Below are 14,340 nucleotides of genomic sequence, written 5' to 3'. Positions count from 1 at the left end.
AATTAGCATTTTGAAGGTATGGCTGGAAGGTATGGAAAGATGTCTGTAGCTCGTGCAGTACCATCATAGAATAAGAGGTATGTTTAAAGATGGGGAACTAGTTTCTTTTCGCATACAAAACAGTACCTGATTGGGAGTTAAAAAGCATTGTTTTTGCACATTCGTTTTGTTGAAAAGTATCTTTGTGATTTGTTAAGAAAAAGCAGTTTGCACGTGGAGTACATATTATAGGATACAATTTGTCCAACTCAACCACACCTGCTACTTGCATTTGGAAGGCACTGTTCGAACTTAAAACAATTGTGAACTTTTAACATGCACGTGCCGTTAAATTTTCAAGAAAATGTTGCAAAAAAATATCATTAGGTTTAAAATAATTTATGAACTTTTAACCTCCACGTGTTGTAGAATGTTCTAGGAAGTGTGTTGAAAGAATACATTGCATTTCTGACTTCGATGTGTACTTGAATATTTAAAAAACTATTTATTTGGAAAAGTAGAAAGACAGTAATAGAGAGAAGCTTTGAAAGCTAAAAGAATCAAGGAACTATTGTAATTTGTTCTTGGTTACCTACTGGCGGTCGCCTGTAGGTAGTTATCACTGTTAAAAGTCTGAAAGTGCTGTGTTGCTCAGAGGGACATGGTGGTGATATCATATTGGTGCTACACTTGGGTATGAAACCGAGAGTCTAAACCGTGAGGTCATTGCTGTTAAAGTGATGTAATTTGGTGTTTGTAGCATACGTTGGCAAGTAGTGTTCGTAGGCGTTTTTACCATACAGGGAGTGGGAAGCGAACATCTGACCGCTACTGTGTGTTGATAGTATAGTAGTTACGCCTACCGGTGTGAAGACTGGGGATGAAACTAAGCTGATTGCTGCAAAGTTATGGGCTCTGGGCACTGTAGGATACTAGCCTCTGTAGTATAAGTGTGTAAGTAGTGTTAGTATGCGTTTATAGTATATAGGGAGTGGGTAGCAAACTACTCATCCCTACTGGTGTGAAGACCCAGGGATTAAAACGTGAGCCTAAATTGTGAGCTCATTGCTGTAAAAAGATGTGCTGTGGGCGCTGTAGCATACCTGTGGAAGAAGTGTTAGTTTACGTTAAAACAATATAGAGAATGGGAAGCAAAAGACTTACCCCTACCGGTCCCAAGACTCGTGGATGAAACCATGAGGTAATTGCTGTAAATTCATGTGCTCTGTGTAGTATTCCATTGTAATATATATAAACAACAGGAGAGTTAGGGTTCCCAATGGGTCACTCCTCAACCCCTCAGAATTAAATTACAACAACTAAAGAGTGACAATTAAAGTGAAGCACATACTATGTGTGAAAGATTAAGAAATTAATTAAGGCGCACCACAGCAAAATGAATTCCTTCCAGCTAGAGCATCAGTCTTTTGGGGCTCAGCACCCCTGACGATAACTTTGCTTGTAGTGAGGGTACGTGTGTTCATTTGTTACAACAGTTGTAACCTTGTCAAACTCTGTAGAGAGAATGAGTAAAATGGGTGGGGTTGTACAACTGTTACAATGGGAAATCTTATGAACCAATCAAATGCTATTTTTTAGGTCACATGGCAATCGCGCATCGAGCGCGAAAGGAGGCCGCACCCAAAGCGATTTTGACAAAATATATTCATCATAATATAAGTTTATTACAGTTAGAAATATATAAATGTTTAAAATAATTTAGATTTGTGCATGCTCTCATATACTGTTTAAAGTTGTTTAGATATACTTTTGAGACAAACAAAAGAGAATGGCGTACCCGTGCGATACTATACGTCTGTAACGTAACACAGGGCCTGGCAGCGTGTACGAATACACAACGCGTTGCAGGCGCAACTTCAGAAGTACATGGCGTAACGCGTGGCTTGGTACTGCGTACCCATCGGATACCAAAGTAGTACCTGGGGTGTCTTCATGCGTGTATGATGTTACGCGGGACATAGGAAAAATTACTATATATTTAAATAGTAATATATATTATTTACATTTTTTTAATTTACATGCTATTATTGTTATATATTAAAATATGTCAAATTTACAGTTTTAAACCATATCTCTCATACTAAAAAGTAATATTGTTGTATGTTTTTATCAATGTTAGTGTGAAACTATATTTTTGTTCAGTATGTTTGTACTTACCATTATAAGTATAGTGAAACAATCTTTTTTAATCAATATGTGTGCCAAAATATCTCTGTATCTCAATATTGTTTTGTTCGATATTGTGTCGGTGACCCCATGAGCTTGGACCATGCTACCAAAAAGTAAAGCACTTGTAAGGAAGGTGTGCTTGGCATTGCTGGAATCTACCTGACTTAGGGCCTTATTATGAGTTTGAAGGACCGCATCCGCAACCGTTTGCAAACCGCTGCACCTGTGGCCTTTTCATTGCCGTATTACGAGTTCCCAGAGGGGCCTGCAATGTGGCTGCGGAGGTCTTGCAGTGGACAATGTAGTTCCATATCTATTGATTCCTGTCCGTACATTCTGACTGCATTGCCTGGGCCTGACCCATAAGTGGGCAGTCCAGGTAATGGGTACATGGTACCAAAGGATATACCTGTATTTTGCTGAGGCAGGGTCATATTCCTCAGGGTGAAGAAGTTCCTGTGTAGGGGGCCCTGGAGAAAGGGACCCATGTTCAAATCTGCTGGGAAGAACTGGAAAGGGCTGAGTAGACACCCGAAATCCTCCATTTCCTCAGACTTTTAGGAGGTGGTTCAGGAAGTTGCGCCTCTGTAACGTCTAATGGGGGCTACCTTCCCCCAACTGCGACCCCAGAGGTTGACAGTGGGTTGGCGGGTCTAGCAGTACAGCCATGGTCATCGCAAAGCCAATCTGCCCAACTCATAATACGGCAGATGGCCCACTGCTGTCGGTCCGCCACCACCTGAACAGCGGTCCATGGACCGCCAAACTCAAAATAAGGCCTTAATCTTTACATTAGAGTGTATAAATCCCTTTGGCTATCCTCCACACCTGCAGTACATATTCTGTTATATTGGTACACTGTTCAAAGTAATATGTTGGTTATGCGACCTCAATAACAATCAGCCATCTTTGAATTAGAAATATGGTGCATTGAAGCAAGGCGTGAGCTTTCATAAGGCTATCCAAAAATAGTGACATGTTCAGTAGGATGTCAATTTGACCCTACCTCTTGATACAGAGTTGATATGCAAGCATCCGTCCTCTATATGCTAGTATTTTGTTGCTAGGAGAAAAAAAAAACGCCAGTCTTCAGTATAAACATTATGCACCTGCTGCATCAGCAAAAACATCACCGCTCACAGTGCATAGCATTTCTCAGTGGCAATGACAACAATTGAATGTATTTCTAACTCGTATTTCCAATGCTTTTTTAAAGTTTTGTTTATGAGTGCTTGTTTAGGGTGCCTTTGTTCATCAACAGTATGATTATTTTAAGATACTAAAGTTTCCTGTATGTTTGGGTACATGCAGAATGATAATTGAAAGATGGATACAGACTTGTTGTTCATGTACGAAACTGTGATAGCAAGCACGTAAAAATGTCAATATAATAACAGTCAATGTTCTTCAGTCAATATTTGTGTAGGTCGATATCAGTATTTCGATTTTATGCAGTACTAGACTCGGCTGATGATGCCTACTATTTACCCATTCAGAAATACAATTTGATTTGAAAGTCAATTAACATTTTAATATAATATAAAACCAATTTATTTCCCATCATGTACACTTCTACCACCACAGAAATTGATATTAAAAGATCACAAGAGTTTGCCTTGCCGTTTTAAAAGTTTAGATTCCTGGAGCGCAGCTGAGAGACAGTTAGAATAACCGTCATAAATCAAGGATGAAAGACAGCAGAGAGGAGACCTTGGCAAGGTTACAACTGTTGTAATAAATGAACACACGTACCCTCACTTCAAGCAAAGTTATCGTCAGGGGTGCTGAGCCCCCAAAAGACTGACGCTCTAGCTGGAAGGAATTCGTTTTGCTGTGGTGCGTATTTCGTTGACGCAGGTTTCTTAAATTGGATCGTTGTTACTGTACTTCCGTGGAAACATTTGAAGACCCAGCGCCCTTTAGCTGCTCAGCAGCCAATCTCGTCTGTATTTTAGCAGATTTTAATGGCTATGTCTCACTTCGAATCGTGTCTGCCTTGTCAAATGTCCTCTTACTCGTGCAAGATATATATCTTGGAAAATCTTATCAATAGGCGTACTATGTCAGATGTATAAATATTATAAAATAGACTGATGGAATTTCGTGTGTAATTGCCTTGCCGTAAAGTCGACTTATGCTCGCTAATCACATACATCTGCATTGTTCTACATTAATATACTCCCCGACTTACACAATGCCACACTTATTCATGTGAGAGCCAGTTACCATAATGGAACCCTAATAAATTATCCAATATATGCAAATATATTCCTACGTTTCTGAAACAGTTCCAAAAAGATTAAAGAGAATCTTACATAAGGTCATTTGATGAGAATGATTTAAAATGTTTGCCTTTAGAACTTGTTAAATGTGCCATGATGTTGTTACATGAAAGCCAAGGAAAAAAATGAAAGTCACTGTTTAGCAAAGGGTTTGTGTCGTGTTTGCTCCACGCAACGTGGTGCATGTATGACACAAACCCTAAAATGTATCAAGCCACGCAAGGCCATTTTGCACAGCCCTGCGTGACTTTATAAATCAAAAATAAAGCAGCACAACTTCCTGCATTACATAACTCTGCCTTTGGAAGGCATTCCATTGAAGCTGCGTGGGTGTTTACAGACAATTCCTATGTTTTTTTTTACACATTCCCAGATATACCATTACTGGAAGACCTGGGAATGTTCCAAAACCATAGCCTTCTCAGGGGAGCCATAACGAGGAAAAATTGCATTTTTTCTCCTTGTTACTTTCTCTTCCTATGTGTGACCATTTTGCAGCACACATAGAAAGAGGAATATGTCCTAACGATTGTTTTGGTGCAGAAAGGTGCCCCTTTCTGTTCCAAAAACAATCATGCATGTGCTTCAGGAGCCTGCTTGTTTCTTAGAGAGCAGCCAGAGACTGACAGGCCAAGTAGCTGCTCAGATAAGGTATCAGCCATCTTAAAGCGCCAGCAACGCTATTTCGACTGTTAACCGCATGCGCGCTAGCGGAATTCCGCTCGCACGCTGGGTTTTTAAAAAACGCACTTTACGTGACGAGCTGGGCTCGTCATCAGCGTGCGAGGAGGCTACGCATGACGAACCCAGCTCGTCATCAGCGTCGAAGGGGTTAAAGGGCCACTCATAGAGCAAACAGCCCTCACCACTAGCCGCCAATTTGTTTTTCAAGAACCGGGCATTGCAGGAGCTACGCCCACTATTGGGAGTAAATATATCCAACATTAGACGAAACGCGTTGGCTATTGTTTTTATCTACAAATTTTGAATAAAAGGAAAGAATAAAGAAGAAAATTGACTTTGGACTTTCTTGGGAGAACATTTGGATTTCTTTTCTTTTATGAACAAATGCATACTGAGCATTAACATTGTGTTCACTAACTGTTTTTGGAGTGCAGGGTCAACTTGTGGAATTTGATGTATAAAACAAATAGAATTTTGTTTTATATTTTTGGGATCTAGGGGACTGTATCCCAGACCCTTTGCACCCACACTATATAAACAATAGGAACTTGGTTACCGGTGCGTCCATAGTAGCCTCAATCCCCGTTTTCTGTTTGAATATTAGGAGTGCTGACCGAGGCAGGAGCACTGGTGGCGGCAGCGCAAAGCCAGGTCAGCTTCCGGTGAGAATGCACCATGCCTGGAACCCAAAGTCCCAGCTTCCATCCTACAGACTCTGGGAGGGATTGTCGAAAGCCAGCCAAGTACAGAAGTGAAGATGAGACGATGAAGGGGGAGCATGGCTGGTAAAGCAAGGAGATGACAGCTAGAACAGCATTGAGAGACCAGAGCTGGACAGCAACCTTCAAGAGCTGCTGGGGAGAGTGCAAAACTTTGTGGCAAGTTGGGGCAAAGATTGGGTCAGCAAGCAAGTGCTGGAGGCACTCCAGCTGACAATACTGGTGACTAGACAGCAGCAGGATACTTGCAGCCTGAACGGTGGCCACTATGGAGAGGCCTACAAAGAAACAGCAGGTAGTGGCTCGAAGGCAGAGGAGCCCAGAAACATAACAGCCTACTCGGGAAAGGGCATCTGAAACTGTGGAGGAGGACTACCACGGAGGGCGGATGGCGTCTGTAGTCAGCCTGACGGCAGCCACGACTCCTGCAGCAGAACAGACTGGGGCAAGGAAGGAGATAATGGTGAGCCACAAGTACACATCTCAGCTGGGGTGGAGGGGGCAGCCTAACAAATGGGAGTGTGCCAATGACCGCCGGGGTGAGGTCAGAGGGAATTGATGACTATGGCATGGAGGTGGCAGTACTGAATATGTCAGTGCAAGGGCCTTGGAGCGCCACGTTCTATGGCTCCGTTCTTGAACTGGATTTTGTTCTCCTAATTCTTTAATAGCAATTTCAGCAGTTTCCTTTTGAGACCCAGTAGCTGCTGCCAACTCTACCTGATCATTTTGAGACTCTCTGTTATTCACAGCCTGTTCTTGATCTTTTTCTGCTGCTTCTAGTGGACTTGAGACTCTTCTTGTATGACTTGCATGGATCCAATTTGGCAAGCCACCACACTTCACTGCTGTTGTCACCAATATCACTTGATGTTGCCCATGCCAAAGTGGTTCCAAACACAACTTTCTCACATGCTTCTTCACCAGGATCCAGTCACCTGGGCTTATGTCATGGGCTTGTTCTTGCTGTTTTGTGGTTGCAACTTCTCCAACCTGATGAAAGACAGAACGTACCACATCAGCCAGTCCTTTGCTATACTCGAGTACCAGATCATCAGTTATTGTCATCAATTGATTCACAGGAACTATTGGCTATTGCATTGCTCTCCCCATTAGCACTTCATGAGGGGACAATCCAGTCTTTTTATCAGGAATACTTCTCAGACTCATTAGCACTAGGAGCAAAGCATCTGGCCATTTGAGTGCAGTGGATGCACATACCTTTGCCAATTTGGATTTGATAGTGCCATTTATATGCTCAACCATGCCTGAATCTTCTGGTCTGTAGGCACAATTGAACTTTTGCTCAATTTGCAATGCTGCACAAATCATCCGAATTATTTCATTATTAAAATGAGTTCTCCTATCTGTTTCTAAAGAGACTGGAAATCCGAATCTGGGTATTATTTCTCGCAAAAGTAGTTTAGCTACTGTTAGACTGTCATTTCATCTTGTTGGATAAGCTTCCTCCCAAAGAGAAAACAGCCAAACCACCAGTAACACATATTTTAGCCCATTACAAGGGGGTAGTTCTATGAAGTCGGCCTGTAATCATGTAAATGGACCTGCTGCTTTACCAATTTGTCCCCAACTGACAACTATCTTTCTCCCTGCATTTTGTTGCTGGCATGTGACACACCTTTCTGCAATGACCCTGAATTTTGCATTATACCATGTCTGCTTAAAAAGCCTGATCATTGCATCTGTACCTATGTGTGTTACTCTGTGATATATCCTTGCCATCTGCGAAAATAAACAGTCTGACATGATTTGTATCCCAACATTACATACCCATATTTCGTCTTCCTTTCTGCATGTGCAACCTGATGTGATCCATAATTCTTTTTCTTCATCACTAGCCTCTTCCTGCAATTGTCTAATTTCATCCCATGTCTCAACAGAAGAAAACATTAGATGACATTTTGAATCAGATTTCTGGGTACTTTTGTTTATTAAAATTGAATTTCACCACCCCAATTTCGGTGGAAAATTGTAGTGCATTTAATAAATCTTTAACATAATTACTATTTCTTATCGGGAAACCTGAAAAAGTCAGGAACCCACTTTGCAAACACAGTTGTTCAAAATCATGCACAACCCCAAAACCATATTAACTATCCATGAATGTGGTTATTCTTAGATTTTTTACAATTATGCAAGCTATTGTTAGAGCCAATAGCTCTGAAATTTGTGCAGAAACTGTACCCTGCAGACACGATGTTTCAAGAACCACAGATACTGTACAAACAGCATATGCACCATGCAAAGATCCTATTTAATCTCTTATGCATGATCCATCCATGAACATCACATCATCTGATTCAGGCAATGGTGCATCTTTGATATCTGGCTTTGGTTTCGTACACATTCAGTAACATCCAGACAATCATGTTCTGCTTCATCCACCACTTCTTCATAATTTGCACTAGGTGACAAGGTGGCTGGGTTTGGTTTTGTACATCTTGTTACTGTGACATTTTCTGCACCCTGAATCACCCTCTCATATTTAGTCAAATGACTATTAGTATGGGGTTGAGTCCAAATTCTGGTCAACAGAATCTCCACAGAATGAAGGACATACACCTTCAAAGAATAGCACATAACAATGGACTCACTTTGTTCCAAACTCATACATGTAGCAGCTAAATGCTGCTGCCACTGCATCCAATGTAGCAGACAATATGCCACTGGACGTCACATCATTCTATGTGTTTGTGTCAAGACTGAGAGTGTGCAACCTTCTCTTTCACAGTAGAATAATGCAAAATTCTTGCTGTAGTCAGGCATTTCTAAAGCAGTGGCTCGACAAAGATTGTTTCGCAATTCCATGAATGCTTTCATACATTCGTCATCCAATTCAATTGGTTTGATCACATCCTTACGTGTCAATCTTTGTAAGGGCTTAGTAATCAGAGAAAATCCAATGATCCATTGTCATCAGTATCCAACCATTCCCAGGAACATTCGTATTTCTTTCTGTGTTCTTGGAGGATTCATTTGCAATATCACCATTTATTCAATCGTGTGATACTTTCCTGACTCGTTTTTCAACTGTTTGTCCCAAATACAAAACTTCTTTTTTACAGATGTGTAATTTAACTGGTGGCACTTTATGCCCTCCTACGGCCAAGTGGTTCAGCAGAGCAATAGTATCGGTCCCATAAGTTTCCTTTGTCTAGGATTAAATGACCACATCATCTATGTATTGCACCAATACCGAACTCTCTGGCAATTTTAATGATTCCAAACACTTTTTCAATATCTAATTAAAAATTGATGGACGCTCAGTATACCCTTTAGGAACTCGGTACCATGCCAAGACACGATCTCCAAACCAAAAAGCAAATAAATATTGGCTATCGGGATGTAAGGGTATCTTTAAAAATGCTTGAGAAAAATCAACCACAGTGAACCATTCTGCATCACATAGAATTTGATATAGTATCACAGCTGGGTTTGGTACAATGGGACAACAAGGTATTACTATTTTGTTCACTTGCCTCAAATCTTGCACAATTCTATATTTCCACTTGGTTTTTTAATACCCATAATAGGTGAATTACAAGGACTTCCAAAAATTTCTTTCAAAATGTCTTGTTCAATCATACGATGAATTACAGATGTTAACCCTACAATAGTCACAGGACTCCTTTTATGTTGAGGAATTTTCAGAAATTCAGCTCCAGGTTTTACTGAAACTTGAATTGGGTCAACTCCTTTCATAAGCCCAATGTCTTGTCCTGAAAAATCCCACACATCCACATTCACTTTGTCTCTTAATTCAATTGGCAAATCATCCATGGTAAACAAAGGAAATTCATTCACTTCTGACTCTTGTCTTGCTAGCATCAGTTTAAACGCAAAATCTTCATCTGGCGTTTGAAATGCAATTCCATCCGGTGTACAATAGATGGTGCAATTAATCTCACACAATAAGGGCCCGATGTAGGTAAAATTGATTTACCGATTTTAAATTACCGAATTTTACCGATTCGGTAATTTAAAATCGGTAAATCAATGGGTCCGATATGTAGGTATTCCAGATGTGCTGGAATACCGAATCGGATGAATTCGGTATTTACCGATTCGGTAAATACCGAATCGGTAATGCCCATTCATTCCTATGGGCTTTGAAGCCCATAGGAATGAATGGACATTACCGATTCGGTATTTACCGAATCGGTAAATACCGAATTTCTCAAGGGTGCAGGGGGTGTCACTTTGACACCCTCTGGCACCCCCAAAACAGGCACGGGTGCCATGTGGCAGGCATACCTGCCCTAAGGGCAGGTCTGCCTGTCACATGGCATAGGTGTGCATGCACACATGTGCATGCACACCGGAATCGTTATTTTACCATCAAATAGGATTTGATGGTAAAATACCGATTCGTTAAGGCTCCTGGGACTCTGAAGAGTCCCACCTACATATGGGTGGCTCCGAATCGGTAAAATTACCGAATCGGTATTTTACCGAATCGGTAACTTTACCGAATCGGTAAAGTTACCGATTCTGTATTTTACAGAATCGGTAACTTTACCGATTCGGTAAAGTTACCGATTCGGTAAAATAGTGCACCTACATGTCAAATCATGTATACCGATCGGTAACGGCCGAAAATACCGATTTTCGGCCGTTACCGACCGACCTACATCGGGCCCTAAGTCCCTTCCTAACAAATTCATTGGCCTTGTATCATACAACACAAAACGGTGCAAGTTTTGAAAATCTCCAGTGTGAACTTTCATTGGTTTTGTCACTGGAGTTTTATTCAATTTATTTGAAACACCAACAACTTGGATAGTTTCTCCCAAGAGGGGCAGGTTGGGAATTTCCACAGTCCTCACTGGAATGGGTAGCACCAGTGTTTACAAGGAATGTTACTGCATTACCTTCAACCTCTCCATCCAGAAAAGGACCACACTGATCTACCTCAAGAGATGTGCCAAGAACGCACTCCTCCTCCACACTCATGTACCGTCATTGAAATGTATCTGAATCACTCCCTTGACATTGAAGCCAATATGTGGATACGTTTGTACATATTGATTATTTCCATTTAGTCCTCCAGTATGAAAACCCACATTTGTGCTGTATATCTCTACTTGAGCATTCACATTACCTGGCTTTGGAGCTTGTGGCACCTGTAGTTGCGTCACTACCTGTTGCTGTGCATCACCATTTGCTACACCTTGAATTTGCTGATTAAAGTTTGGATCCACTCCACTATTTTCCAAAACCAATCTACTCACGCGCTTCCAAGGCCCGAACTTTCTGCACGCATGACAAGGATATTTCTTTTTATATCTTCCTTATTGCCTCAACCTCTGCCTTTTACCTGTGTCTGAACTCCACTATTCTTCACAACACCTCCCCTGTTAGAAACCTGTCCATTTTGATTCTTCTGATTATGACTAATTCCTTGATAACCTGACTGAAAACTAGCCTGTGAATTCCCACCTTTCTGAGCTGCTTTCACTTGTGCCCACATTATCTTCCCTTTTAATTTCTTGTTCATACATTCAACATCATCACTGCAATATTTTGCATAACGTAATATTTCATCATTGGTTTTACTTTGCCAACATATTAGATGCTGCTGAATCATATTGCTAATTTCGGGTTTCAATCCAAACGCAAACCTATATACAAAATGTCCCATTTCCTTATCAGTGATGTTTTCCATTCCACTATTCCATTTAAAGACTTGCAAAAGTCTCTCATAATATGCATGTACTGTTTCTTTTTACTCTTGTGTTGTCCTGTCTATTTTAACCCAATCTGTCTCTTTTGGTGAAATTCTTCCCTTCAAATAGGTAATAACCGGATTATATTTCCTCATTACTTCATCTGACGGTGCTCCTGTTTATGGATCTCTCGGGTATTCTTCATTAGGCCAGTCTACTGCAATCTTGCACTCAACCCACAAATCTACTGGAACCACAATGTCAAACAGACGTTGGATCCTCCCTCTAATAGAATGAAAACCTTTGTAACAAATCAAAAGCTTTCTTTTCATGTGACATGACGTCGCAACGAAGTCCCGTCACCAACGCGTATATGTCGCTGACCTGTAAAATGTGCGTTCATTTAACAGTATAAATTACTATTAGTAAATTGTTTTTTAATGTATTTTACTGGAAAGTCTTTAAGCAAAACACACATTCAAACTTTGAACAGTGATGTTTAAAACTTTTTTAATTACGCCAGAGTTGCGACCCCGACGCGATCCCGGAAATACATGCCCGCAGGGTATGCAACAGTATCGCGGTTTGATAACATATTTAAAAATTCCATTTTAAATTACCTTTAAAATATCTTCAATTATATTTTACTACTCTAGGTGTAATTCAGCCTAACTTTAGTGTTTCTAAAAATAACTTTAACTGCCTTGAAAAGAAAGCTTTCAGTAGGCTTCGCGCTACTGAAAATGCTACGAAGAGTGTTTCCCTGGATTCCTCTGGAATGTAGAAAGATCTTAGTCCAGTCACTATTAATTAGTAGACTTGATTACGGGAATTCCCCATTCGTTGGCATGGCGGATTATTTATTTTCAAAGTTACAGCTTGTTCAGAATGCGGCAGCAAAAGCTGTATGTAACAAAAGGAAATATGACTCCGCTACAAGTTGTTTGAGAGCCTTACACTGGCTGCCAATGAGAGAAAGAGCCTCTTTCAAAATGCTGAGCATCACCCACAGAGTACTGCATGATACTGGCCCGACTATCCTAAAAAATAGAATCAACTTCTATGTACCAAATAGAAATCTTCGATCCCAATTCAACGCAAGAGCGGTAACCACCCGAATAAAGAAGGTTAGGACGGGTGGCCGTGCCTTCTCACATTTAGCTGCAAACTTTTGGAATATTTTACCGACAGACTTAAGACTTACTGATGGCTACCTTACTTTTAGAAAAACACTCAAAACCACGCTGTTCCCTAACACTCATTAAAATTATCATCGACCTGTGTCAGCTCTCTGTACATTGTTTAATTTTAGCGCCATGATATCCTTTTAGGATGAATGTTAGCACTTTAGAAATACTTTTACCATTACCATTACCAGTGAACAGTGATAACAATTTGAGAAGTTGCGACCCCCTACACGACCGGTGCACGATGGTGCTGCGTACATAAAAATCTGTTTTAGACCATTTAAAAATATTTTACATCTACACTACAACTATTTATTTATGTTCAGTAAAAACCTCTTTGTTAAAAATATATATTGATTCAGTCTAAATATGTATTGTACACTTACATTTGTATAACGGATTTGTGCACCAAACGCATAGATCCACAACCGTTGCGCAATGCCGCTGCACCCATAAAAATTGGTTCAAAAGTTACAAACATTTTAATAGCTTCCTTAGTAATTTTTTTAATTCACTAATAAACCTCTTCCTGAAAACATATATTATATCAGTGTAAATATGTAATTTACACTTACATTAGTATAACGGATTCGTGAGCCGAGCACTTAGATGTGCGACCAGTGCGCAATGTTTTTTTTAAAACAAAAAAAATATATAAAGAAGATATTTTTTAAAATGAGACAACTAAGCATCTTTTATACTGTTAAAAGTGATCATATAAAAATTAATTTAGAAAAAATAGTACATAATATAACTCCAAAATATTAAAGACAAACATTCTATTTCTAAGCTTAATTCTCTCATATAATAACATACTCTACAACATTATAAATGATAGAGCAATATTTATATTTTCTAAAAATTGAAATTATTCAAATAAAATAACACTACCAATATGTAAGCAGCTATTTTATATATATTTTAAATAAGTGATTAGAATTGTTTTTTAAACTTTTTAAAAATACATTGAAAATCTTACAAAAAATTACACAAATAATGGTTACAGAAATTGTTTAATTAATAAAACTGTTTAAAAAACCTTAGAAATTCACTAGAAAAACCAAAGGTTAGAGGGACGTTATAGTTAGGAAATTAACAAAAAAAAACTACTACTGCAACTACTATTTAAACAAACATAGAAATTAACCAAAAAAACCTAAGGTTGCAAGGATGTTATAGTTAGGAATTAGCACTTTAAAAACTTGGAAAGTCACTGAAAAATACAAAAAAGATTCAGTATGCAAAATATTTTTCATCAAAGTGATAGAGGTGATATGACAAACAAGAGATAAAGGTGAAAGTGTGCTATGATTTTGCTTGATTTATCAACCACATTTGATACCATTTTGCACTCTATCCTGCTCATTGAGTTAAAAAAAATCTGGGACAGCAGGACAGTTTTCAACTGGTTGGCACATTTCTCCAGGACTGCTCCCAAAGAATGAGACTGCAGGCTATTATTCTACTCCTAAGGCTATCACTAGGGTGGTACCCGAATGACCAGTCTTAACCTTTTACGTGTTCCACTTGTATAGCCCCTATGGCAAATCTGATTGAATCCTTTCACCTCTCTTTTTTTACCCAGTGAAAGCTGCCTTTAACCTAAGAAATT

The sequence above is a fragment of the Lissotriton vulgaris genome, chromosome 10 (genome assembly GCF_964263255.1).
Source record: "Lissotriton vulgaris chromosome 10, aLisVul1.2, whole genome shotgun sequence".
Classification (NCBI taxonomy): Eukaryota; Metazoa; Chordata; class Amphibia; order Caudata; family Salamandridae; genus Lissotriton; species Lissotriton vulgaris.
This window is presented reverse-complemented; position numbering follows the sequence as displayed.